The sequence below is a fragment of the Notamacropus eugenii genome, chromosome X, assembly GCF_028372415.1.
Source record: "Notamacropus eugenii isolate mMacEug1 chromosome X, mMacEug1.pri_v2, whole genome shotgun sequence".
NCBI lineage: Eukaryota > Metazoa > Chordata > Mammalia > Diprotodontia > Macropodidae > Notamacropus > Notamacropus eugenii.
Genome location: NC_092879.1, coordinates 2,501,311 through 2,527,236, shown reverse-complemented (window position 1 = coordinate 2,527,236; position 25,926 = coordinate 2,501,311). Strand labels below are relative to the sequence as shown.

Sequence of the window (25,926 nt, the reverse complement as noted above, 5' to 3'; positions counted from 1 at the left end):
CTCAAATTTCCATTTTACATTTTAATCTCCAATTCCAATTTCAAATTCCTACTCTAAACTAACTTTACGAACTTGAATTCCATACTAAAATGTCAATTGGAAATTCAAATTCAAATGCCACATTCACATTCCTGTCCTAAATTCTTATTGCAAATTCCAGTTCTAAATTCCAATTCCATAACCTGATTCTGAATTCCAGTTGCACATTCTACTTAAACATTACAAATGCAATTTGAAATTCCATATTCCTATTCCAAATTCTAATTGTAATGTGCCATTCTAAACGCTTATTCCAAATTCCACATTCTAAGTCCATACTCTAATTGCAATTACATATTTCATGGCTACATTCTCCTTCTAAATTTTATTTGATATTCCTATTCTAAACTCATGTTGCTATTTACCATGCCATACACAAATGTCAACTACACATTCCAGTTCAAAGGCCACATGAAATTCCTACTCCATATTCCCCTTCCAAAATTCAATTCTGAACTGCAATTATGCATTCCAATTACATTCTCGGATTCAATTTCCAAATTCGAATTCCAAATTCCAGTTCTAAATTCCTCTTCCAAATTCTAAGTCTCAATTCTAATTCTAAATTCGATTCCAAATTCCACATTCCAATCCTAAATTCCAACTCCAAATTCTACTGCAGAATTCAAGATCCATATTGAAAATTCCAACTCCAGTGTTCTGATTCCAAAATGGAATTGCAAAATCAAATTCCAAATTCTAATTTCAAATTCCTATTAAAAATTCATGATCCAAATTACAATTAGGTTCTCAAATGTCAATTCAAAATTCAAATCCAATGCCACATACAAATTCTTCTTCCAAATTTGAATTCTAAATTCCAATTCAAAATTTCAACTTCACCTTCCAATTATAAATTCTTATTCCAATTTTCACATTCCAACTCCAAATTCAAAACCTCTTCATCAATGCTAATTGCATAATCCAATTCCATATTCCGATTCCAACTTTTGAGTATGAATTCCAATTCTGTGTTCCTGTTTCATATTCCACATTTCTATTTGATACTCAAATTGCAATTACCAATTCCACTTCAACATTATAATTCCCAATTCCAATTTCAAAACCCTACTCTGAACTCAATTTATAAACTTCAATTCCAACTTAAAATGTCAATTAGAAATTCAAATTCAAATGCCACATTCAAATTCTTATCCCACAATCTTATTCCAGATTTGGCTTCTAAATTCCAATTCCATCATCTGATTCTGAATTCCAGTTACACATTCTATTTTAAAATTACAGATCCAATTTGAAAAAGAATTTGGAAGTAGAATTTCAGTTTTCAATTGGCATTGAAATCTGCATTTCGAATTGGAATTTGAAACATGAATTTACAAGGACAATTAGAAAGTAGAATTCGGATTAGTAAAATAAAATTGGAATTTGGAATTGGAATTTTAGTACGGAATTGAAATGTGAAATAGGATTATGGAATAAGAATTTTGAAAAGGAAATCAGAATAGGAATTTGGAGCAGGATTTTGGAAGTGGAATTTAGAATTGGAATTTGGAATTGGAATGAGGAACTGGAATTTGGACATGGAATTCAGAATTGGAATTTGAAATTGGAATGAGGAACTGGATTTTGAAATTCGAATGAAAACTTGGAATTTCGAATAAGACTATGGAAGACTATTTTTGAAAGGCAGTTTCAGTTTTAATTTCCTATTGAGTTTTCAGCAGGGAATTACAATTTGTAAGATGAATTTAGGCAAGGAATTTTAAATTAGAATTTGGGATAAAATTTTAGGATTAGAATTAGGAATTAGAATTTTTGTATTTTTTTAGTGTGAAATTTGGAAAAGGAGACATTTTGGGACTACGTTTTGTCAAATGAGTTTGAAATTGGAATTTGAATTTAGAAGGTGTAATACGAATTTGGAACTAGAATTTGGAACAGGAAGTTGGAAGTGAATTTTAGAACTGGAATATGAAAGTGGAATGTGGAATTGGAATACAGAATTGGAATTTCCAATTAGACTGTGGAAGAGCAATGTGGAAGTGCAATTTCAATTCTAATTTCGTATTGAAATGTGAGCATGGAACTGGATTTGCAACATGAATTTAGAATAACATTTGGAAATTAGAATTTGGGATAAAGTTTTACAATTAAAATTTGTAATTAGAATTTTAGTACTTAATTTCAGTGTGAAAATTGGAAAAGGAACCAAATTTTGGAAAGACCGGTTGATATAGTAGTTTGAAATTAGAATTTGCACTCAGACTTTGGAAAAGGAATTTGGAAGTGGAATTTCAGTTACAATTTTGCACTGGAATTTGAGTTTAGAACTGGAATTAGAAACATGAATTTACAACTGGAATTTGAAAGTAGATTTGGATGAGTAAGGTATAATAGGAATTTAGAATACGAATTTTAGTATAGAATGGCAATGTGAATTTTTAGAATAGGAATTTGGAATTAGAATTTGGAAGAAGAATTTGGAAGTGGAATTGAGAATTGGAATGTAGAATTGGAATTTGGAACTGGAATTTGGCAGTGAAATTTAGAATTGGAATTTGGAACTGGAGTTTGGAACTGGAATTTTTACCTGGAATTTGGAAGTGGAATTTAGAACTGAATTTGGGAATTGGAATGTGGAACTTGACTTTGCATTTGAATTATAAATTGCAATTTATAATTTGACTATGGAAGAGCAATTTGGTAGAGGAATTGTAATTTTAATTTGGCATTGCTCCTTCAGCATGGAGTTGGAATTTGTAAAATAATTTAGGCTAAGCATTTGAAATTAGATTTTGGGATAAAATTTTAGGATTAAAATTTGGAATTAGAATTTTGTATGTAATTTTAGTGCGAAAATTTGAAAAGGAAGTTGGATTCTGTACTGATCATTTGATATAGTAGTTTGAAACTGGAATTTGCAATTAGACTATGGAAAAGGAATTTGGAAGTAGAATTTCAGTTTTCATTTGGCATTAAAATTTGAGTTTAGAATTGGAATTTCAAACATGAAATTACAAGGAGAATTAGAAAGTAGAATTTGCATTATTAAGGTATAGTTGGAATTTGTATTCGGAATTTTAGTATGGAATTGAAATGTGAAATGTGGAATAGGATTATGGAATTAGAATTTAGAAAACAAAACTTGGAACTGGATTTTGGAAGTGGAATTTAGAATTGCAATTTGGCATTGGAATGAGGAACTGGAATTTGAAATTTGAATTAAGAAATGGAATTTCGAATTAGACTATGGAAGAGCATTTTCAAAAAGGAGTTTCAATTTTAATTTGCTATTGAGATTTAGGAATGGAATTGGAATTTGTACAATGAATTTACACAAAGAATTTAAAATTAGAATTTGGGATAAAGTGTTAGGATTAGAATTTGGAATTAGAGTTTTAGTATTTTATTTTAACGTTAAATTTGGAAAAGGAGCCTACAATTTGAAATTACAGTTTGTCATATTAGTTTGAAATTGGAATTTGGATTTAGAAGGTGTAATAGGAATTTGGAACTGGAATTTAGAACTGCAATTTGGAAGTGGCATTTGGAATTGGAATTTGGAAGTGGGATGTGGGATTGGAATTTATAATTGGAATTTCCAATTAGACTATGGAAGAGCAATTTAGAAGTACAATTTCAATTCTAATTTTGTATTGAAATTTGGGCATAGAACTGGATTTGCAACCTATATTTAGAGTAGTATTTAGAAATTAAAATTTGATATAAAGTTTTAGAATCAAAATTTGGAATTAAAATTTTTGTATTTAATTTTAGTGTGAAAATTGGAAAAGGAACCAAATTTTGGAATGACCTTTTCAAATAGTAATTTGCAACTGGAATTTGGAAAGAGAATATAGAAAAGGATTTTGGATGTGGAATTTCAGTTTTCATTTGGTATTGAAATTTGAGTTTATAATTGGAATTTCAAACATGAATTTACAAGGGGAATTTGAAAGTAGAATTTGGAATACTAAGGTAAAATAGGAATTTGGAATACAAAAGTTAGTATGAAATGGAAGTGTGAATTTTGGAATAGGAATTTGGAATTAGAATTTGGAAGATGAATTCAGAATTGGAATTTAGAACATGAATTTGGAAATGGAATTTAGAATTGGAATGTGGAATTGGAATTTGGAACTCGAATTTGGAAGTGGAACTTGGAATTGTAATTTGGAATTGGATTTTGGAACTGTTATTTCAAAGTGGAATTTGGAATTGCAATCTGGAATTGGAATTTAGAACGGGATTTTGGAACTGGAATTTGAAAGTGGAATTTAAAATTGGAATTTGGAATTGGAATTTCGAACTGGAATTTGGTAGTGGAATTTAGAATTGGAATTTCAAACATGAATTTATAATTGGAATTGGATGGTGGAGTTTGGATTAACAAGATGTAATGGGAATTTGGAATCGGAATTTTAGTATGTTATTGAAATGTGATATGTGGAGTAGGAATTTGGAATTGAATTTATGATAAGAATCCAGAATTGGAATTTGGAAGTGGAGTTTGGAAGTATAATTTAGGTTTCCAATGTGGAAATGAAATTTGAAACTCCAATTTGGAAGTTTAATTTAGAATTGGACTATGGAATTGGAATGTGGAATTGGAATTTGGAACTGGAATGAAGAAATGGAATTTCAAGTTAGAGTATAAAGAGCACTATGGAATAAGAATTTTCATTTAAATTTGGTATTGAATTTTGAGCATGGAATTGGAATATGTAACATGAGTTTAGAAGAGGAATTTGAAATTATAATTTGGGATAAAGTTTTAGGATTAAAATTTGGAATTAGAATTTTAGAATTTAATTTTAATGTGAAATTTGGAATTGTAACCTTATTTTGGAAATGCAGTTTGATGTAGTATTTTGAAATTGGAATTTGGATTTAGAGTATGGAAAAAGGATTTGGAAGTCGAATTTCAGTTTTCATTTGGTATTGAAATTTCAGATGAAATGCGAATTTGAAACAAGAATTCACAATTGGAATGTGAAAGTAGAATTTGGATTAATAAGATATAATTGGAATTTGGCATTGGAATTTTAGTATAGAATGGAAAAAGAAATGTGGAATAGGATTTTTGAACTAGAATTTGGAATGAGAAATCAGAATTGGAATTTGGAACTGGAATTTGGAAGTAGAATTTAGAACTGGAATGTGGAATTAGAATTTGGAATTGGAATATGAAACTGCAGTTTGGAACTGGAATTAAGAACTGGCATTTTGAATTCATCTATGGAAGACCAATTTTGAAGAGGAATTTCAATTGTAATTTTTTATTGACTTTTGAACATGGAATTGGAATATGTAACATGAATTTAAACTAGGAATTTGAAATTAGAATTTGGAATATAGTTTTAGGAGCAAAATTTGGAATTAGAATGTTAGTATTTAATTTATTGTCAAATTTGGAATGAGAAACTATATTTTGGAATGACAGTTTGATTTAGTAGTTTGAAAGTGGAATTTGGAGCTACCCTATGGAAAAGGAATTTGAAGTGGAATTTCAGTTTTCACTTGGTACTGAAATATGAGTTAAAATTGTAACTTGAATCATGAATTCAGCATTGGAATTTGAAGGCAGAGTTTGGAATAATAATATGTAATAGGAATTTGGAATCGGAATTTTAGTGTGTAACTGAAATGTGATATTTGGAATAGGAATTCTGAATTAGAAGTTGGAATAAGAATTCAGAATTGGAATTTGCAATTGGAATTTGGAACAGGAATTTGGAAGTGGAATTTAGAAATGGAATTTGGAATTTGAATTACGAATTGGAATTTTGAATTAGTCTATGGAAGAGAAATTTGGAAGAGGAATTTCAATTTTAATTTGACATTGAATTTTGAGCATGGAATTGGAATATGTAGCATGAATTTACACTAGGAATTTGAAATCAGAATTTGGATTGAAATTTTAGGACTTAAATTTGGAATTAGAATTTTACTATTTTAATATATTGTGAAATTTGGAAAAGGAACCTAGGTTTTGGAATTACTGTTCAATATATTAGGTAGAAGTGGCAATTTGGAGTTAGACTATGGAAAAGGAATTGGGAAGTGAAATTTCAGTTTTCATTTGGTATTGACAGAAGAGTTAAAAATGGAGTTTGAAACATGAATTCACCATTGGAATTTCAAAGTACAGTTTGGAATAAAAAGATATAACAGGAATTTGGAATCGGAATTTTAGTATGTTATTGAAATGAGATCTTTGGAATAGGAATTTGGAATTAGAATTTGGAAAAACAATTCAGAATTGGAATTTGGATCGGGAGTTTGGAAGTGGAATTCAGATATCAAATGTGGAAATGGAATTTGGAACTGAAGTTTGGAAGCAGAATGTGGAAGTGGAATTTAGAATTAGAATTTGGAACTGGAATTTGGAACTGAAATCTAGAAGTGCAATTTAGAATTGGAATTTAGAATTAGAAAGTGGAACTGAAATTTGTCATTTGAATTAAGAACTGGAGTTTAGAATTAGACCATGAAGAGCAATTTGGAAGAAGAATTTCAATTTTAATTTGGCATTCAATTTTGAGTACGGAATTGTAATGTGTGACATGAATTTAGACTAGCAATTGGAAATTAGAGTTTCAGATAAAGTTTTAGAATTAATATTTGGACTTACAATGTTCTTATTTTACTGCAGTGTGAAATTTGGAAAAGGGACCTCGATTTTGGAATTACGGTTCGATATAGTAGTTGGAAATTGGAATTTGGAATTAGATTACAGAAAAGAAAACCAGAAGCGGAATTTCAGATTTCATTTGGTATCGAAATTTGAGTTTAGACTTGGAATATGAAACATGAATTTACAATGGGAATTTGAAAGCAGAGTTTCGATTAATAAGATGTAGTAGGAATTTGGAATTGGAATTGTAGTATGTTATTGAAATGTGATATGTGGAAGAGGAATTTGGAATTAGAATTTGGAATCAGAAACCAGAATTGGAATTTGGAACTGGAGTTTGGAAGTGGAATTTATATTTGAAAGGTGGAAATGGAATTTGGAACTGGAATTTGGAAGCTGAATTGAGAATTAGAATGTGGAACTGGAATTTGGTAGTGGTATTTAAAATTGGAATTTTGAATTTGAATTTGGAAATGAAATTTGGAAGTGGAATTTCGAACTTGAATTTGGAAGTGGAATTTAGAATTGGAATTTAGAACTTGAATTAGGAAGCTGAATTTTGAACTGGAATTTGGACCTGGAATTTGGAAGTGGAATTTGAAAGTGAAATTTAGTGTTGAAATTTTCAATTGGAATTTGGAACTAGAATTTGGAAGTGGAATTTAGAATTGGAATTTGGAACTGGAATGTGGAACTCGAATTTGGAATTGGTATTAAGAACTGGAATTTTGAATTAGTCTATGGAAGAACAATTTGGAAGAGAAATTTCGATAAAGACTACACATAGGGGGTGGAGCCAAGATGGTGGAGTAGAAAGATGCACATACGCTACCTCCAAACCCACTGCCCATAAAATATCTGTAAAAAAAGAACCACCAGCGAATTCTGGAGCAGCAGAAGCCACAGAACAACGGAGCGGAGGAGATTTCTGCTCCAGAGAGCCTGAAAACCTCTCGCAAAAGGGCCCTCGTGCCCCGGATGTGGAGCAGAGCCCAACCTTGATTCGGTGGCATGGCAGGGAAAGGAGCAGATACAAGCAGGCTTCAGGGACAGAATCTCCAGCAGCCGCGTGGGTCCCCCACCCACAGGTGACAAGGGTCGGTGAGAGGGTCTCTTTGGTGGGGTGAGACGGGTGTGGGGTACCCCCATAACTCGGGCCCCCTCGGGAGGCAGCAGCAGAGGTGGGAGCAGACCAGGGCTCCTCAAGCAGGCAGGAGCCCTGATCCATTGTTGAAGGTCCCTGCATAAACCCCCTGAGGGAACTGAGCCTGTGAGGTGGCCCTGCCCTGACCTGAGCACCTGAACTTAATCTCACACTGAATAGCAGCCCCGCCCCCTGCCCAAAGCCCTGAGGCTGGGAAGCAGCATTTGAATCTCAGACCCCAAGTGCTGGCTGGGAGGATCTGGAGGCGAGGTGGGGGTGGAGAGGACACTCAGAAGTAAAGTCACTGGCTGGGAAAATGGCTAGAAAAGGGGAAAACATAATACTATAGAAGGTTACTTTCTTAGTGAACAGGCATTTCCTCCCTTCCTTTCTGATGAGAAAGAACAATGCTTACCATCAGGGAAAGACACAGAAGTCAAGGCTTCTGTATCCCAGCCCACTCAATGGGCTCAGGCCATGGAAGAGCTCAAAAAGGATTTTGAAAATGAAGTTAGAGAGGTGAAGGAAAAACTGAGAAGAGAAATGAGAGACATGCAAGCAAACCATGAAAAACAGGTAAACACCCTGCTAAAGGAGACCCAAAAAAATGCTGAAGAAAATAACACCTTGAAAAATAGGCTAACTCACTTGGCAAAAGAGGTTCAAAAAGCCAATGAAGAGAAGAATGCTTTCAAAAGCAGAATTAGCCAAATGGAAAAGGAGATTCAAAAGCTCACTGAAGAAAATAGTTCTTTCAAAATTAGAATGGAACAGATGGAAGCTAATGACTTTATGAGAAACCAAGAAGTCACAAAACAAAACCAAAAGAATGAAAAAATGGAAGATAATGTGAAATATCTCATGGGAAAAACAACTGACCTGGAGAATAGATCCAGGAGAGACAATTTAAAAATTATGGGACTACCTGAAAGCCAGGATCAAAAAAAGAGCCTAGACATCATCTTTCATGAAATTATCAAGGAAAACTTCCCTGAGATTCTAGAACCAGAGGGCAAAATAAGTATTCAAGAATCCACAGATCACAGCCTGAAAGAGATCCAAAAAGAGAAACTCCTAGGAACATTGTGGCCAAATTCCAGAGTTCCCAGGTCGAGAAGAAATTATTGCAAGCAGCTAGAAAGAAACAATTCAAGTATTGTGGAAATACAATCAGGATAACATAAGATCTAGCAGCTTCTACATTAAGGGATCAAAGGGCGTGGAATAGGATATTCCAGAAGTCAAAGGAAATAGGACTAAAACCAAGAATCACCTACCCAGCAAAACTGAGTATAATACTTCAGGGGAAAAATTGGTCTTTCAATGAAATAGAGGACTTTCCAGCATTCTTGATGAAAAGACCAGAGCTGAAAAGAAAATTTCACTTTCAAACACAAGAATGAAGAGAAGCATGAAAAAGTAAATAGCAAAGAGAAGTCATAACGGACTTTACTAAAGTTGAACTGTTTACATTCCTACATGGAAAGACAATATTTGTAACTCTTGAAACTATTCAGTATCTGGGTACTGGGTGGGATTACACACACACACATGCACACGCACATGCACACACACATAGAGACAGAGTGCACAGAGTGAATTGAAGAGGATGGGATCATATCTTTAAAAAATGAAATCAAGCAGTGAGAGAGAAATATTTTGGGAGGAGAAAGGGAGAAATGGAATGGGGCAAATTATCTCTCATAAAAGAGGCAAGCAAAAGACTTATTAGTGGAGGGATAAAGAGGGGAGGTGAGAGAAAAACATAAAGTTTACTCTCACCACATTCCACTAAAGCAAGGAATAAAATGCACACTCACTTTGGTATGAAAACCTATCTTACAATACAAGAAAGTGGAGGATAAGGGGATAAGCAAGGTGGGGGGAATGATGGAAGGGAGGGCATGGGGAGGAGGGAGCAATGTGAGGTCAACACTCATGGGGAGGGACAGGATCAAAAGAGACAACAGAAGTAATGGGGGACAGGATAGGATGGAGGGAAATATAATTAGTTATTACACAACACTACTATTATGAAAGTCATTTGCAAAAATACACAGATTTGGCCTATATTGAATTGCTTGCCTTCCAAAGGGAAGGGGTGGGGAGGAAGGGAGGAAGAGAAGTTGGAACTCAAAGTTTTAGGAACAGCTGTCGAGTACTGTTCTTGCCAGTAGGAAATAAGAAATACAGGTAAAGGGGTATAGGATGGAGACAAGGGCAGAGAGGGATGATAGAAGAGAGGGCAGATTGGCAGACAGGGGCAATTAGAATGCTCGGTGTTTTGGGGTGCGGGGAGGGGACAAAAGGGGAGAAAATTTAGAACCCAAAATTTTGTGAAAATGAATGTTAAAAGTTAAATAAAGAAAGAAAGAAAAGAAAAGAAAAAGAGAAATCTCAATTTCTATTTGGCATTGAACTTTGAACATGGAATTGGAATATGTAACATGAATTTAGACTAGGAATTTGAAATTAGAATTTGGGATAAAGTGTTAGGAGTAAAATTTGCAATTAGAATATTAGTATTTAATTTTACTGAAACATTTGGAATGGGAAATATTATTTTGGCATTACAGTTTAATATAGTAGTTTGATATTGGAATTTGGAGTTAGACTATGTAAAAGGAATTTGGAAATGGAATTTCAGTTTTCATTTGGTATTGAAATAAGAGATAAAATTGGAATTTGAAACATCAATTCACCACTGGAATTTGAAAGTAGTGTTTGGATTAATAAGATGTAACAGGAATTTGGAATTAGAATTTTAATATGTTATTGAAATGTGATATTTGGAATAGGAATTTGGGAATAGAATTTTGAAAAGGAATTCAGAATTGGAATTTGGAACGGGAGTTTGGAAGTGCAATTCAGATTTAATATGTGGAAATGGAATGTGGAACTGGAATTTGGAAGTGGAATTAAGAATTGGATTTTGGAATTAGACTCTGAAGAACAATTTGGAAGAACAATTTTAATTTTAACTTGATATTGAATTTTGAGCATGGAATTTGAATATATAACATGAACATAGAATAGGAATTTGAAATTAGAATTTGGGATAAAGTTTTAGGATTAATATTTGGAATTAGAATTTTACTATTTAATTTTAATGTGAAATTTGGAATGGTAACCTGTATTTTGGAAATGCATTTTGATGTAGTAGTTTGAAACTGGAATTTAGAGTTAGAGTATGGAAAAGGGATTTGGAAGTGGAATATCAGGTTTCATATGGTATGGAAATTTGAGTGAAAATTGGGATTTGAAACATGAATTAACAATTGGAATATGAAAGGAGAAATTGGATTGATATGGTATAATTGGAATTTGGAATGGGAATTTTAGTATGGAATTGAAATGTGAAATATGGCATAGGATTTCTGAATTAGAATTTGGAATGAGAAATCAAAACTGAAATTTGGAACTGTAATTTGGAATTGGAATTTATAATTGGAATGTGGAACTGGAATTTGTAATTGGAATTTGAAAGCGGAATTTAGATTTGAAATGTGGGAATGAAATTTGAGACTGCAATTTGAAAGTGGAATTTAGAATTGGAATATGGAATTGGAATTTGGAACTGGAGTTTGAAACTGGAATTAAGAATTGAAATTTCGAATTCGACTATGAAGAGTAATTTGGAAAAAGAATTTCCATTTCAATTTGCTGTTGAATTTTGTGCATGGAATTGGAAAATGTCACATGCATTTAGACTGGGAATTTGAAATTAGAATTTCAGGTAAAGTTTTAGGATTAAAATTTGGAAGTAGAACATCGGTATTTAATTTCAATGTGAAATTTCGAATGGGAACCAATATTTTGGAATTCCAGTTTGGAATAGTAGTTTGAAATTGGAATTAGGAGTTAGACTATGGAACAGGAATTTGTAAGTGGAATTTCAGTTATCATTTAGTTTTGAAATATGAGTGAAAATTGGAATTTGAAACCTGCATTTACAATTAGAATTTGAAAGTAGAATTTGGATTAATAAGATGTAATACGAATTTGGAATTGAATTTTTAGTATGGTATAGAAATGTGATATCTGGAATAGGTTTTGGAATTAGAATTTGGAATGAAAATTAAGAATTGGAATTTGGAACTGGAATTTGGAAGAGGAATTTAGATTTGAAATGTGGTAATGGAATTTGGAACTTGAATTTGGAAGTAAAATTTTGAATTGGAATTTGGAATTGGAAAGTGGGCCTGGAATTTGTAATTGGACTTAAGAACTGGAATGTCAGATTAAACTATGGGAGAGCAATATGGAAGTAGAATTTGAATTTTAACATGCTATTGAAATTTGGGATTGGAATTGGATTTGCCACATGAATTTAGACTAGGAGTTCGAAATTAGAATTTGGGAGAAAGTTTTAGGATTAAAATTTGGAATTATAATTGTAGCATTTTATTATAGTGTAAAATATGGGAAAGAACCTAGATTTTGGAATTAGAGTTGAATATAGTAGTTTGAAATTTTAATTTGAAATTGGATTATGAAAAAGGAAATGGGAAGTGGAATTTCAGTTTTCATTAGGTATTGACATTTGAGTTTGGAATTCAATTTTCATACATGAAATTACAATTGGAAGTTGAAAGAAGAGTTTGGTTTAATAAGATGTAATAGGAATTTGGAATGGGAATTTTAGTATGTTATTTAAATGTTATATGTGGAATAGGAATATGCAATTAGAATTTGGAATTTGAAATTGGAATTTTTAACTGGAATTTGGAACTGAAATTAAGATTTGAAATGTGTTAATGGAATTTGTAAATGGAATTTTGAATTAGAATTAAGAATTGGAATTTTTTATTAGACTATGGAAGAGGAACTTGAAAGATGAATTTCAAATTGAATACGATATTGAAGCTGACCACAGAACTAGATTTGCAACATGAATTTAGAGTAGGAATTTGAAATTAAAATTTAGGATAAAGTTTGAAGATTAAAATTTCGATTTAGGATAAGGTGCCCTTGGAAATACTCCAGAATGTGTCTGGCACTTTAAAGAGGAGAGAGGACTCAGTGCTTCCATACCCAGAGTTTGCTTCCCCTGCCTGGCCCACCATCCCCATCCCTGGCCTGAGAGAAGGGCTTAGGGGATTGCCCAGGGATAGAAATCTTGATCCTGAATCAGTCAATGCTCTCCTCAACCTGTCTGGAGATTTGAAGAGGGTCCAGTGTGGAAGTGTCCCTCAGGACTTACCTGACAACAAAGATCGATTGGACTGTGTTGTGGCTGAATTGTGAGGAGCCAGACCTTCACCTCAGGCAAACACCACTGGGAAGTGCAAGTGGGAGAGAAGGCAGAGTGGGAGGTGGGCATCTGGAAAGATTCAGTCAGCCAAAGTGGGAACCTCCCTTTCTCTTCTGAAGATGTAAGGGTCTTTATAGCCTTGACATTTGGAAATTGTTTCCTCCTCTGGAGTTCACAAAAAGGTTTTGGATCCAGCATGCTTTTTACAGAAGTGGACATTTTCCCCGAGTATTAAAAGCAATGCAAAGAATTTTCTGATGTCACAGACAGACTGCATTTCTGCAGTCTCTCCAAGCTATCCTTGGCAGGACCTCTTCACTCTTCCTACTCTCCTTGACATCCTAGTAAAGAAAGTAGCCCTGGATTTTTCATTATCTGCCCAGCTGTAGAATTGAAGCTACATGAAAGCTGTGAATGATGCTGATGGCTAAGGTGATCGTGGAAGCAAGTGACTGCACATGACACTACCTGTGATTTTACCTTTATTGGAACTTGTGTTGATCAATAAAGCAATATATGATCACAAAAAGCAATGAGAATCAAGTCTATCTCCTTTATTCTACGTCTCCAAAAAAACTCATCCCATGAGACCTTAATGATTTCAGAAAAGGATTGTTTTATCAAAGTCGGATTCAGGTGAGAAGATGCAGCATAGGACTTAGAACATCTGGTATGGCCTGGAGGCTGCTTCTTCTTCAGCCCTGCACTAGAGGATCACTGAGGTCCCTTCTGACCAAACTTTCCTCAATCAGGGGTGCTATTGTATTCTATTCTATCCAATTCTATTCTTAAGTGATAGTGATCTCTGAATGCAAACATGAGGCCAGGGTGGTTAGCTGAAGATGGGAAAAGGAAAGTGTTGCGGGGCTGAATAGTGAAAAGTCCTTGGTTCTTGATCATATTGGGGGAGGGGTTCCTGACCTCTTCTCTGAATGCACCCATTTGTGAGTCTTGTAAAGTGGCTGCATCCTTATTCAGGATCAACTTTTTAAATACCTGAAGTTATTACATTCGAGCTCACTGAAACTATGGTTATATATATTCTCAACCATCTGAGTGCATGAATGCCCCACAGAGACCATCTGGAGATGTGCAATCATGTTTCTGCATCTCTCCCATTTCTTAAATTCCATCCTCCTTGGAGTTCGCTAACTCTTCCTGGGATCAGGAAAGCTAGCTTCCTGCTGGGAACAATTCTTTACTCCTTCGAGAACATGCCAGGCTGATTTTTTCTTTTTGTTTTCACAATTTTCTGAATTTATGAAACTGGAATTGGAGTCAAACAGCTGGGCTTCCTTGCCTCCTTCGCTTTCTATGTGAGTTACGCTGGGCGTGTCATTCTGTCCTCAGAGTCTCAGTATCCTTTTGACTGTGGGGTGTGGGAGGGGCAGTGCAGGTCACCAGGCTCACTTGTCCTTCACAGTCATCTTAATCCAGTGAGCTGATATTCCTCAGGGTGACGGGAAATGACCTTGAATGCACTGAGAGACCTTTCCCTCTTTAGGCTTCAGGGACTTTGCAGGGACTCACTTAGTGTGAGGCAGCGTCCATTCATTGGATAGGACTGGTTAAGGAGCAGCCAGGGCATGGCCTCTTTCATGAGGCCCAGAAAAAGGAAGACTTCAGTCTGGGAGGGAAACAGTCACAGTTACTCTTGATCATCACTGTCCAGCCAGGAGGGTTCAGAAGAACCCTTTGGCAGGGCACCATTGGATTCCCAGCTTCAGAGTGACATGCCTGGGATCCCTGGAGGGCTTCCTAACTCTAGAGAGACCAGTGCATTACGGTTACTATGAAGGTTTGTTGGTAGTGGGTGGCCTTGGGTATGGGCAGTGCCAAGTGGGCATGTTTGAGAGCAAACTTTGTAGGCATAATTTATGTTCAGAATCAAGGGACTGCGGGATACACCTTGGATTCTTTAGGCACTAAATTTTTACTTAATGTTTGGTCCACGCTTGGTCAGAAACCTCTCTTGCTAAATTTTCGAGGTCACTCATGGAGTCAAGACGTCCAGTTGAAGATGTGATGCGGATCTCATGACTGACATCAACTTAGCATCTACAAAGAAGTTGATTCAGTCCTTTATGGCTTTTGGATACTTCAACATCTTACCCTGGATTCAGATCCTGACAGCCTACATTGTGAAGGCCAGGAAATCTCAAATCCTCCTGGTCCCTTCCTCTGGGTGTCCATTTCCTAGCTTGCTGCCAGTTTTGAGACCCCTTGGACTCATTCACTTTCTCCCCTTACTATCCTGCTGCACTTCATTCCTCTTGCTGAATACACTGGCTCTCTCACAACGACCAGAACACTGTGAAGTCAAGGAAGAGTGACACATCCTGAATGACGTGCTTGTCCTCCCCCACATCCCTTCATTCAAGTAAAGCCGTGCTCACATGCCTCTACCCTGCTTTGGGAGAGTCCTTGACTTGGAACGTAGACACTCGACCTGGAACAACCTTAGAAACTGTTAGACTCAAGCATCCCTTGGCTTTTTTGGTCGTGGTCCCGTTTGCCTGTTGGGGAAGTCCATGCACCTCACATTCAGTCAACATTTTTTGAAATCATTGAAGGCAAGGCAAAGGTTCTTTTAGGTCTTAGTGGAAATAAAGATGCCTTCAAAAACCTGCAAGTTCACACACCCCATGAAATCCATTTCTTCACCCCGTGGCCGTCTAGGAATCCAGGTTAAGAACTCCTGGGTTAATCCAGGCCTGACGTTGCAATCAAAAATATAGTGAGGGTATGACAACTGAGCGACTCGCCCGCACGAGCTCAGACAGAAAACAGCGCACGTGGTGCCCTGTACACCCACCCTTTTGACTCCCAGACCAATAGCAGAAGTCACTGAAGTGTGACCAAAAATATATGTGCTTGAAAATTTGCGCAAGGAATAAAGATGTATGTCCAGCAGGAAGGGAGCTTTCATGAGCAAATGGAGAGCAACTCACCGCCAAGGATTGTGGCATTTGAGAAATGGGAAGGACGCAGTGATATGAGTCAAAATCACGTGCTAGGCTGGAGAGGAGATGTAGCGCCGAGCCTGGTTGCCCCTGCCCAAGCAGGCCTTCACTTGCTTTAGCGGGTGGAGTCAAGGGCTGGGCTAACTAGGGGAGGCTTCCTTCAAAGGCCTCCACAGCTCTGGGGCAGTATCAGTTGCTGCCAGAGCTCTAGCTTAACAGCTCGCATTCTCTGTCCTGTCCTGAGTGGAAGCTCTGAGAAGGAAGGAATCAGAATCCCAAGAACATGGACTCAAGAGCCCTACTAGAAAATCTGAAGGCAGAGCTCACTTGCTCAATGTGCCTGGGCTACTTCACAGACCCAGTGACTGTCCAATGTGGCCATAGCTTTTGTACAGTATGTCTTCTCCAGGGCAGGGAGGGATCCAGTGAAAGCCTGACTTGTCCATAGTGCCTAGGGCTTATGAAAATCAGTGACTTGGGGCCCAACAGGAACCTGTAAAATCTGTCCCTCACTAGTCAAATGCTCAGACCTTATTTGCATCAGGGCATGGTGAGTCTGACTAGCTGTGATCAAGATGGGGAAAATGAGAAGTTCTGTGAGGAAGACCAGAGGGTCTTCAATGATTCTTCATTATTACTCCCAGAACACAAGAATTACCAGGTGCTTCCCTTGGAAATAGCTGCTGCCAAGGGCAAGGGCAAGCTCCAGGAGGCTCTCACTGCCTTAAAGAAAAAAGGAGAGGAGTTTGAAAGGGCTTTGGACCAAGTGAGAGACAGAGAGACCCTCCTTCAGGAGGATGAGGACACTGGAAAGCACTCCATTCTCTCTGAATGTGGGAAAGTGCTCCAGTTCCCAAAGGATGAAGAATATCCATCTTTGCAAAGACTGAAGGAGGAATCTAGACACAATCGGGTCAAGCTGAAGGAGAGCAAGGCCAGGCTGCCTCAACAGATCCGTGATCTGACACAAATGGCTTTCGAAGTGGAGGAGAAGAGTGCCAAGAGCATGGAGGCCGGTGTGGAGCCCTGGGTGCCTTGGCTGAGACGGAAGCGTGGCGCGCATCCTGACGAGGACCTGATGCTGTCGTGTAAACGGCTACGGATCGGGGCCTCCGAGGAGGGGGCAGAGGGGCCAGCGCTGAGGACCCTGGACGACAACATCTTGAAGTTGGCGGTGACGGGGTGCGGGCCGGGGTAACCCTGTTCAGAAGCATGTCAGACAAGCCATGACCAGAGAGAAGACCACCACAGCTCTGACTCCTTCTCTGGAAAGCCATCAGAGAATGCGTCACGACCTCCTCACTGCAAAGCTGCTGACCTGGTAAGATGAGCGACGTCACCTGCTCTACAAACGCCAGGCCGCGTGTGCACAGGGAGAAGCAGCCCTACCAGCTGTGGCTGCTGCCAGCAGGGCTGACACAGACAAACCAGACTCCGAGGCTGCCACACAAACGTCACTGAGAGGAGGCAGGTCATCATCTGCCCAACAATTCCAACTCTGTAATATCATTCATGACGATGCTGCTCAGAAAGAGACCCTCTCCATTCTTGCTACTGACCCCGAAAAATCTCATCCACATGTGATCATCTCTAATTCAGTAAGGGTGATCCGGGAGCCACAGGCCATCTGCAAGGGTGAAAAACGCACAGGGCACCGAGAAAAGGAAGAAGACTATGTTTATGACCTCAAGGACCTGGAGACATCTGCGCACGGATAGACTAAAGGCATACTCTCTGGACAGCCCTACAGTAAGGACTGCGAGCTGGAAGCAGATGATCAAGCAGAGGAAATGGAAGAAGATGATGATGTTGAAGAAGATGAAAACACTGGGAATCACTGGCGTAATGAGGACCCTGATCAGAAGAAGGAAGCAGTGACACAGAGAGCACTGGAGGGTCTCATAAAGATAACGGCAGTTTTACTGATGAGGAAAGAAGTGTCATTAGACCAAGGAAATGGAACAAATATCCCTGTGATGTGCTCAGAGAGTTGGAGTATGACGGCTCTCAGGACTTCGATTCAGACAGAGGATCACCCAGGCCTTCACCACTTACCTGGGACTAAGGCTTTGGTGGCTCTGCCCATACACGTCAGCCTCTTCCCTGCTGACCTTACCCCTGCCCGTGCCCCTGCCCCTGCCTCTGCCCCAGAATCTTATGCACTTCCTTGGAATGGGAATGGAGGAAAAAAAGCATCTGGAGATGTTTGGCTGTAAAGTCAAATTCTGGCCTCTAGAGAATTTGGGGCTTCAGGGGAAAGGAATAAATTTTGATAGAATAAATTAACCAAAAAATGATAAAACATCTAAAATAAAAATAAATTAAAAGTTTTAAAAAATAAAAAACTTTTAAGAAAAGATAACATAAACAATAAGTACATAAATAACTGGGTAAGTAAATAGCTCATAGAAATCAGAGCTCCTTTGCCTCTAACGGCAGTGTCGCCCACTGGCATCTGAAGAAAATCCCCTTTCACCTGAACCTGCCAGAAGCTATTTTCCTTTTCCAAAACTTCACTTTATCCCTTTGTTGAATCGGAATGATTTCCCCCTCCCATGTGAAGAACTGAATTTGCCAGTCAAATGCACCGCCTTCCTAAGATTGGATCTTGCTGAGAAAAGGGAAACATTTGAAGGCAGTAAATAAAGAAAGAAATTTTGCTAATGTGCTTCTCGTGGAAAGGTTGGTCTTCCCCAATTTCTGTCCTGCTGCTGAGTGCTGCTTCATACTGCTGAGTAAGGCATTTCTGTGGAAGACTCTAGTGCTAGAGGAGCCAACACTGCCAAAGGCTTGACTGACTGAATACACCTTACAGACACGTGAAGATAATGCGTGCGTGTTCAATAAGGTGGTCTCGTGAAACGAATCCATGGTGGTGTTTTCCTCCCGTTTCCCATCCGTGGCCTTACTTTGATCCCGCTTGCTGGGCTGGGAGTCCTTCGCCAGAAATGTCAAGGGAGCCGCGTGTGTACGTCAATTGATGAATTTCCGTGAATTTGATGCATTGATTATATGGAAATCATTTCAGAACACGGAAAAAAGGAAGAAATAGAGGAGAATTTGGACAAGGTGCTCTTGCAAATACTCCAGGACATGGTGGGCACTTTGAAGAGGAGAGAGGACCCAGTGCTTCCAGACTCAGAGCTTGCTTCCCCTACCTGGCCCACTGTTCCGATCCCAGGCCTGAGAGAAGGGCTCAGGGGATTGCTCAGGGATAGAACTCTTGATCCTGAATCAGTCAATGCTCACCTCATCCTGTCTGCAGATCTGAAGAGTGTCCAGTGTGGAAGTGTCCCTCAGGACTTGCCTGACAACAAAGATCAATTGGGCTGTGTTGTGGCTGAATTTTGGGGAGCCAGACCTTCACCTCAGGCAAACACCACTGGGAAGTGCAAGTGGGAGAGAAGGCAGAGTGGGAGGTGGGCATCTGGAAAGATTCAGTCAGCAGAAGTGGGAACCTCCCTTCTTCTTCTGAAGATGTAAGTATCCTGATAGCCTTGACATCTGGAAAAGGTTTCCTCCTCTGGAATTCACAAACAGGCTTTTGACACAACATGCCTTTTCCAGAAGTGAGCGTTTTTGCAGAGTACGGAAAGCAACTCAAAGGATTTTCTGATGTCAAAGACAGACTGCATTTCTGCAGTCTCTCCATGCTGTCCTTGGCAGGGCCCCTTCACTCTTCCTTCTCTCCTTGACGCCCTAGTAAAGAAAGTAGCCCTGAACTTTTCATTATCTGCCAAGGTGGAGAATGGGAGATACATGAAAGCTGTCAGTGATGCTGACGGCTAAGCTCACTGTAGAAGCAAGTGACTGCAGATGACACTCCCTGTGATTTTGCCTTTATTGGAACTCGTGTTGATCAATAAAGCAATGTATGGTTACGAAAAGCAATGAGAATAAAGTCTAGCTCCTTTATTCTACCGCTCCAAAAAAAATCATCCCGTCAAACCTTAACGATTTCAGAAAAGGATTTGTTCTACCGAACTGGGACTCTAGTGACAAGATGCAGCAGAGGACTTAGAACAACTGGTATGGCTTGGAGGCTACTTCTTCTTCAGCCCTGCACTAGAGGATCACTGAGGTCCCTTCTGGCCAAACTTTCCTCAGTCAGTGGCGCTATTGTATTCTGTTCTATCCAGTTCTATTCTTGAGTGATAGTGATCTCTGAATGCAAACATGAGACCAGGGTGGTTAGCTGAAGATGGGAAAAGGAAAGTGTTGCGGGGCTGAATAGTGAAAAGTCCTTGGTTCTTGATCATATTGGGGGAGGGGTTCCTGACCTCTTCTCTGAATGCACTCCTTCAGAAGTCTTATAAAGCCGCTGAATCCTTATTCAGGATCAGCTTTTTAAATACCTGAAGTTATTACCTTCGAGGTCACTGAAAGTAAGGTTATATATATTTTTTTGCTATCGCAGTGCACAAATGCCCAATAGAGACCATCTGCAGTTGTGTTATCATGTCTCTGCATCTCTCCCATTTCTCAAATTCCAAGCTCCTTGGAGTTCGCTAACTCTTCCTGGGATCAGGAAAGCTAGCTTCCTGCTGGGGACAATTCTTTACTCTTTCTAGAAAATGCCAGGCCGATTTTTACTTTTTTTGTTTTCACAATTCTCTGAATTTACGAAACTGGAGTTGGAGTCAAACAGCTGGGCTTCCTTGCCTCCTTCACTGCTTTCTATGTGAGCTACGCTGGGTGAGTCACTCAGTCGTCAGAGTCTCGGTATCCTTTTGACTGTGGTGGGTGGGGGGACTGTGCAGGTCACCAGCCTCACATGTCCTCCACAGCCATCTGAATCCAGTGAGCTGATATTCCTCAGGGTGAAATGCACTGGGAGACCTTTGCCTCTTTAGGCCTCAGGGACTTTGCAGGGACTCACTTAGGGTAAGGCAACGTCCATTCATTGGATAAGACTGTTTAAGGAGCAGCCAGGACATGGCCTCTTTCATGAGGCCCAGAAAAAGAGAGTCTTCAGTCTGGGAGGCAAATAGTCACAGTTACTCTTGATCATCACTGTCCAGCCAGGAGGGTCCAGAAGAGACCTTAGACAGGGCACCATTGGATTCCCAGCTTCAAAGTGACATGCCTGGGAACCCTGAAGGGCTTTCTAGCTCTAGAGAGACCAGTGCATTACGGTTACTATGAAGGTTTGTTGGTAGTGGGTGGCCTTGGGTATGGGCAGTGCCAAGTGGGCATGTTTGTGAGCAAACTTTGTGGGCATGATTTATGTTCAGAATCAAGGGACTGTGGGATACACCTTGGATTCCTTAGACATTTAATTTTTACTTAATGTTTCCTCCATGTTTGGTCACAAACCTCTCAGTGTTGCTAAATTTTCAAGGTCACTCACGTAGTCACGATGTCCAGTTGAAGATGTGACGTGGATCTCATGACTGACATCAACCCTGGCAGCCACAAAGAAGTTGACTCAGTTCTTTATGGCTTTTGGCTCCTTCAACATCTTACCTTGGATTCAGATGCTGACAGCATACATTCTGAAGGCCAGGAAATCTCAAATCCTCCTGGTCCCTTCCTCTGGGTGTCCAATTCCTAACTTGCTGCCACATTGGAGACCCCTTGCACTCATTCAGTTTCTTTCATTCTTATCCTGCTGCCCTCCATTCCTCTTGCTGAATCCATTGGCTCTCTCACAAGGATCAGAACACTGTGAAGTCAAGGAACAGTGACACATCCTGCCTGACGTGCTTGTCCTCCCCCACATCCCTTCATTCAAATAAAGCCATGCTCACATGCTTCTACCCTGCTTTGGGAGTGTCCTTGACTTGGAATGTAGACACTCGACCTGGAACAACCTGAGAAACTGTTTGACTCAAGCATCCTTTCCCTCTTTTGTGTCCTGGTCCCATTTGCCTGTCGAGGGAAGTCCATGGACCTCACATCAAGTCAATATTTTTTTAAATAATTGAAGGCAAGGCAAAGGTTCTTTTAGGTCTTAGTGGAAATACAGATGTCTTCAAAAGCCTGCACTTTCACACGCCTCATGAAATCCATTTCTGCACCCCGTGGCTATCTGGGAATCCAGGTTAAGAACTCATGGGTTAATCCAGGCCTGGAGTTGCAATCCAGAGGATAATGAGGCTCTGACAAGTGAGCGACTCGTCCACATGAGCTCAGATAGAAAACAGCGAACCTGGTGCCATGATAGTTCAATTCTAAATTTCAATTATGCATTCCAATTCCATTCTCCAATCAGAATTCCAAATTAGAATTCCAAATTCCAGTTCTAAATCAACTGTTTCAAATTCTAACTCTAAATTCTACTTCTGAATTCCATTCCAAATTCCACATTCCAGTTCCATATTTCAACGTCAAATTCAACATCATAATTCTAGTTCCATATTCGAAATTCCAGCTCCAATGTTCCAATTCCACTTTTGAACATCAAATTCGAAATCCAAATTCTAATTTCAAATTCCTATTAAAAATTCGTGATCCAAATTGCAATTAGGTTCTCAAATGTCAATTAGATATTCAAATTCAATGCCACATGCAAATTCTTATTCCAAATTCGAATTCTGAGTTCTAATTAAAAACTCCAACTCCAAATTCCAATTCTAAATTCTGCTTCCAAATTTCAAATTCCAACTCCACATTCCAATCCTTGTTATCAATACCAATTCCATAATCCAATTCCATATTCCACTGCCAACTTTTAATTCTGAACTCCAATTCTGTATTCCATATTCCCCATTCCATTTATACTCCAATTCCAATTCCCAATTCTAATTTGACATTCTAATTCCCAATTCCAGTTTCAAATCCCTACTCTAAACTGACTTTACAACCTTCAAATACATGTTAAAGTGTCAAATGGAAACTCAAATTTTAATGCCACATTAAAATTCGTCTCCCAAATTCTTATTCCAAATTCAAGTCCTAAATTCCAGTTCCATAATCTGATTTTGAATTCAAGTTAAACATTCCATTTAAAAATTTCAGGTCCACTTTGAAATTCCATATTCCTATTCCAAATTCTAATTTTTAAGTGTCATTTTAAATTCTTATTCCAAATTCCACATTCTAATTTCATACTCTAACTGCAATTACATATTCCATTGCTACATTCTCATTCTAAACTTTTATTTGAAATATCTATTCTAAGCTTACGTTGCAAATTACCATGCCATACTCAAATGTCAATTCCTAATTCCAATTCAAGTGCTACATCCAAATTCCTATTCCATATTCCAGTTCCAAAGTTCAATTCTAAATTTCAATTATACTTTCCAATTCCAATCTCAAATTTAAATTCCAAATTCCAGTTCTAAATTCCTATTGCAAATTCTAACTCTGAAATCTTAATCTAAATTACATTCCAAATTCCACATTCCAAACACAAATTTCAACCCCAAATTATACTACATAATTCTAGTTCCATATTCCAAATTTCAAATGAAGTGTTCCAATTATAAATTCAAATTTCAAGTTCAAATTACAAATTCTAATTTCAAATTACAATTAAAAATTCATGATTGAAATTACAATTAGGTTCTCAAATGTCAATTCGAAATTCAAATTCAAATGCCACATGCAAATTCTAATTCCAAATTAGAATTCTAATTTCCAATTCAAAATTCCAACTTCAAATTCCAATTCCAAATTTTTGTTCCAAATTTCACATTCCAACTCCAAATTCAAAACCTCGTTATCAACAGCAATTCCATAATCCAATTCCATATTCCAATTCCAACTTTTAATTCTGAATTCCAATTCTGTATTCCTGTTCCATATTCCACATTCACATTTTATACTCAAATTCCAATTCCCAATTCCAGTTCAACAAGCTATTTTGAAATTCCAATTTCAAATTCAAACTCTAAACTCACTTTACAAACTTCACTTCCATACTAAAATATCAATTGGAAATTCAAATTTAAATGCAACATTCAAATTCCTCTTCCAAATTATAATTCAAGGGGGCTGAGCCAAGATGGCAGAGCAGAAACACACGCATACACTAGCTCCAAACAAACAGCCCATAAAATATCTGTAAAAAAGATTCTGGAGCAACAAATTCTGGAGCAGCAGAAACCACAGAACAACAGAGTGGACGAGACTTCTGTTCCAGAGAGACCTGACACAAAAGATCCATCGCACCCTGGACAGGGAGTCGAGCCCAGCCCTGCCTTGGCTGCAGCACCAAGAGGAGCAGATCCAAGCAGGCTTCAGGGACAGAATCTCCAGCGGCCTTGCGGGTCCTTCCACCCACGGGCCCCAAAGGTTGGTGAGACGGTCTTCTAGGCTTGCCGAGAGGGGAATGGGGTGCCCCCATGACTCAGGCTCCCTCGGGAGGCAGCAGCAGAGGTGGCAGTGGACAGGGGCTCCCCAAGCAGGCAGGAGCTTGGCTCCATTGTTGAAGGTCTCTGCATAAACCCTCTGAGGGAACTGAGCCCGTGAGGTGGCCCTGCCCACACCTGAGCACCTAAACTTAATCTCACACTGAATAGCAGCCCCGCTCCCGCCAAAAACCCTGAGGCTGGAAAGCAGCATTTGAATCTCAGACCCCAAGCGCTGGCTGAGAAGATCTGGAGGCAAAGTGGGTGTGAAGAGAATACTCAGAAATCAAGTCACTGGCTGGGAAAATGCCCAGAAAAGGGAAAAAAATAAGACTATAGAAGGTTACTTTCTTGGTGAACAGGCATTTCCTCCCTTCCTTTCTGATGAGGAAGAACAATGCTTACCACCAGGGAAAGACACAGCAGTCAAGGCTTCTGTATCCCAGCCCACCCAATGGGCTCAGGCCATGGAAGAGCTCAAAAAGGATTTTGAAAATCAAGTTAGAGAGGTGGAGGAAAAACTGGGAAGAGTACTGAAAGAGATGCAAGAAGAGCATGAAAAACAGGTCCACACCCTGCTAAAGGAGACCCAAAAAAATGATGAAGAAAATAACGCCTTGAAAAATAGGCTAACTCAATTGGCGAAAGAGGTTCAAAAAGCCAATGAGGAGAAGACTGCTTTCAAAAGCAGAATTAGCCAAATGGAAAAGGACGTTCAAAAGCTCACTGAAGAAAACAGTTCTTTCAAAATTACAGTGCAACAGATGGAGGCCAATAACTTTATGAGAAACCAAGAAATCACAAAACAAACCAACAGAATGAAAAAATGGAAGATAATGTGAAATATCTCATTGGAAAAACAACTGACCTGGAAAATAGACCCAGGAGAGATAATTTAAAAATTATGGGCCTACCTGAAAGCCATGATCAAAAAAAGAGCCTAGACATCATCTTTCATGAAATTATCAAGGAAAACTGCCCTGAGATTCTAGAACCAGAGGGCAACATAAGTATTCAAGGAATCCACAGATCACCACCTGAAAAAGATCCAAACAGAAAAACTCCTAGGAACATTGTGGCCAAATTCCAAAGTTCCCTGGTCAAGGAGAAAATATTGCAAGCAACTAGAAAGAAACAACTCAAGTATTGTGGAAATACAATCAGGATAACACAAGATCTAGCAGCTTCTACATTAAGGGATCAAAGGGCGTGGAATAGGGTATTCCAGAAGTCGAAGGAACTAGGACTAAAACCAAGAATCACGCACCCAGCAAAACTGAGTATAATACTTCAGGGGAAAAATTGTTCTTTCAATGAAATCGAGGACTTTCCAGCATTCTTGATGAAAAGACCAGAGCTGAAAAGAAAATCTGACTTTCAAACACAAGAATGAAGAGAAGCATGAAAAGGTAAACAGCAAAGAGAAGTCATAAGGGACTTACTAAAGTTGAACTGTTTACATTCATACATGGAAAGACAATATTTGTAACTCTTAAAACTTTTCAGTATTTGGGTACTGGGTGGGATTACACACACACACACGCACACATATAGACACAGAGTGCACAGAGTGAATTGAAGAGGATGGGATCATATCTTAAAAAATGAAATCCATCAGTGAGAGAGAAAAA

The 25,926-nt window shown here is 38.4% G+C and overlaps 2 pseudogenes; both read left to right on the top strand.

Moving 5' to 3' along the window:
* The window catches only part of LOC140515323 (CCR4-NOT transcription complex subunit 7 pseudogene), a 154,952-nt pseudogene that overhangs the window by 77,565 nt on the left and 51,461 nt on the right, over window positions 1–25,926 (top strand).
* The window catches only part of LOC140515995 (probable RNA polymerase II nuclear localization protein SLC7A6OS), a 28,792-nt pseudogene extending 2,866 nt beyond the window's left edge, over window positions 1–25,926 (top strand).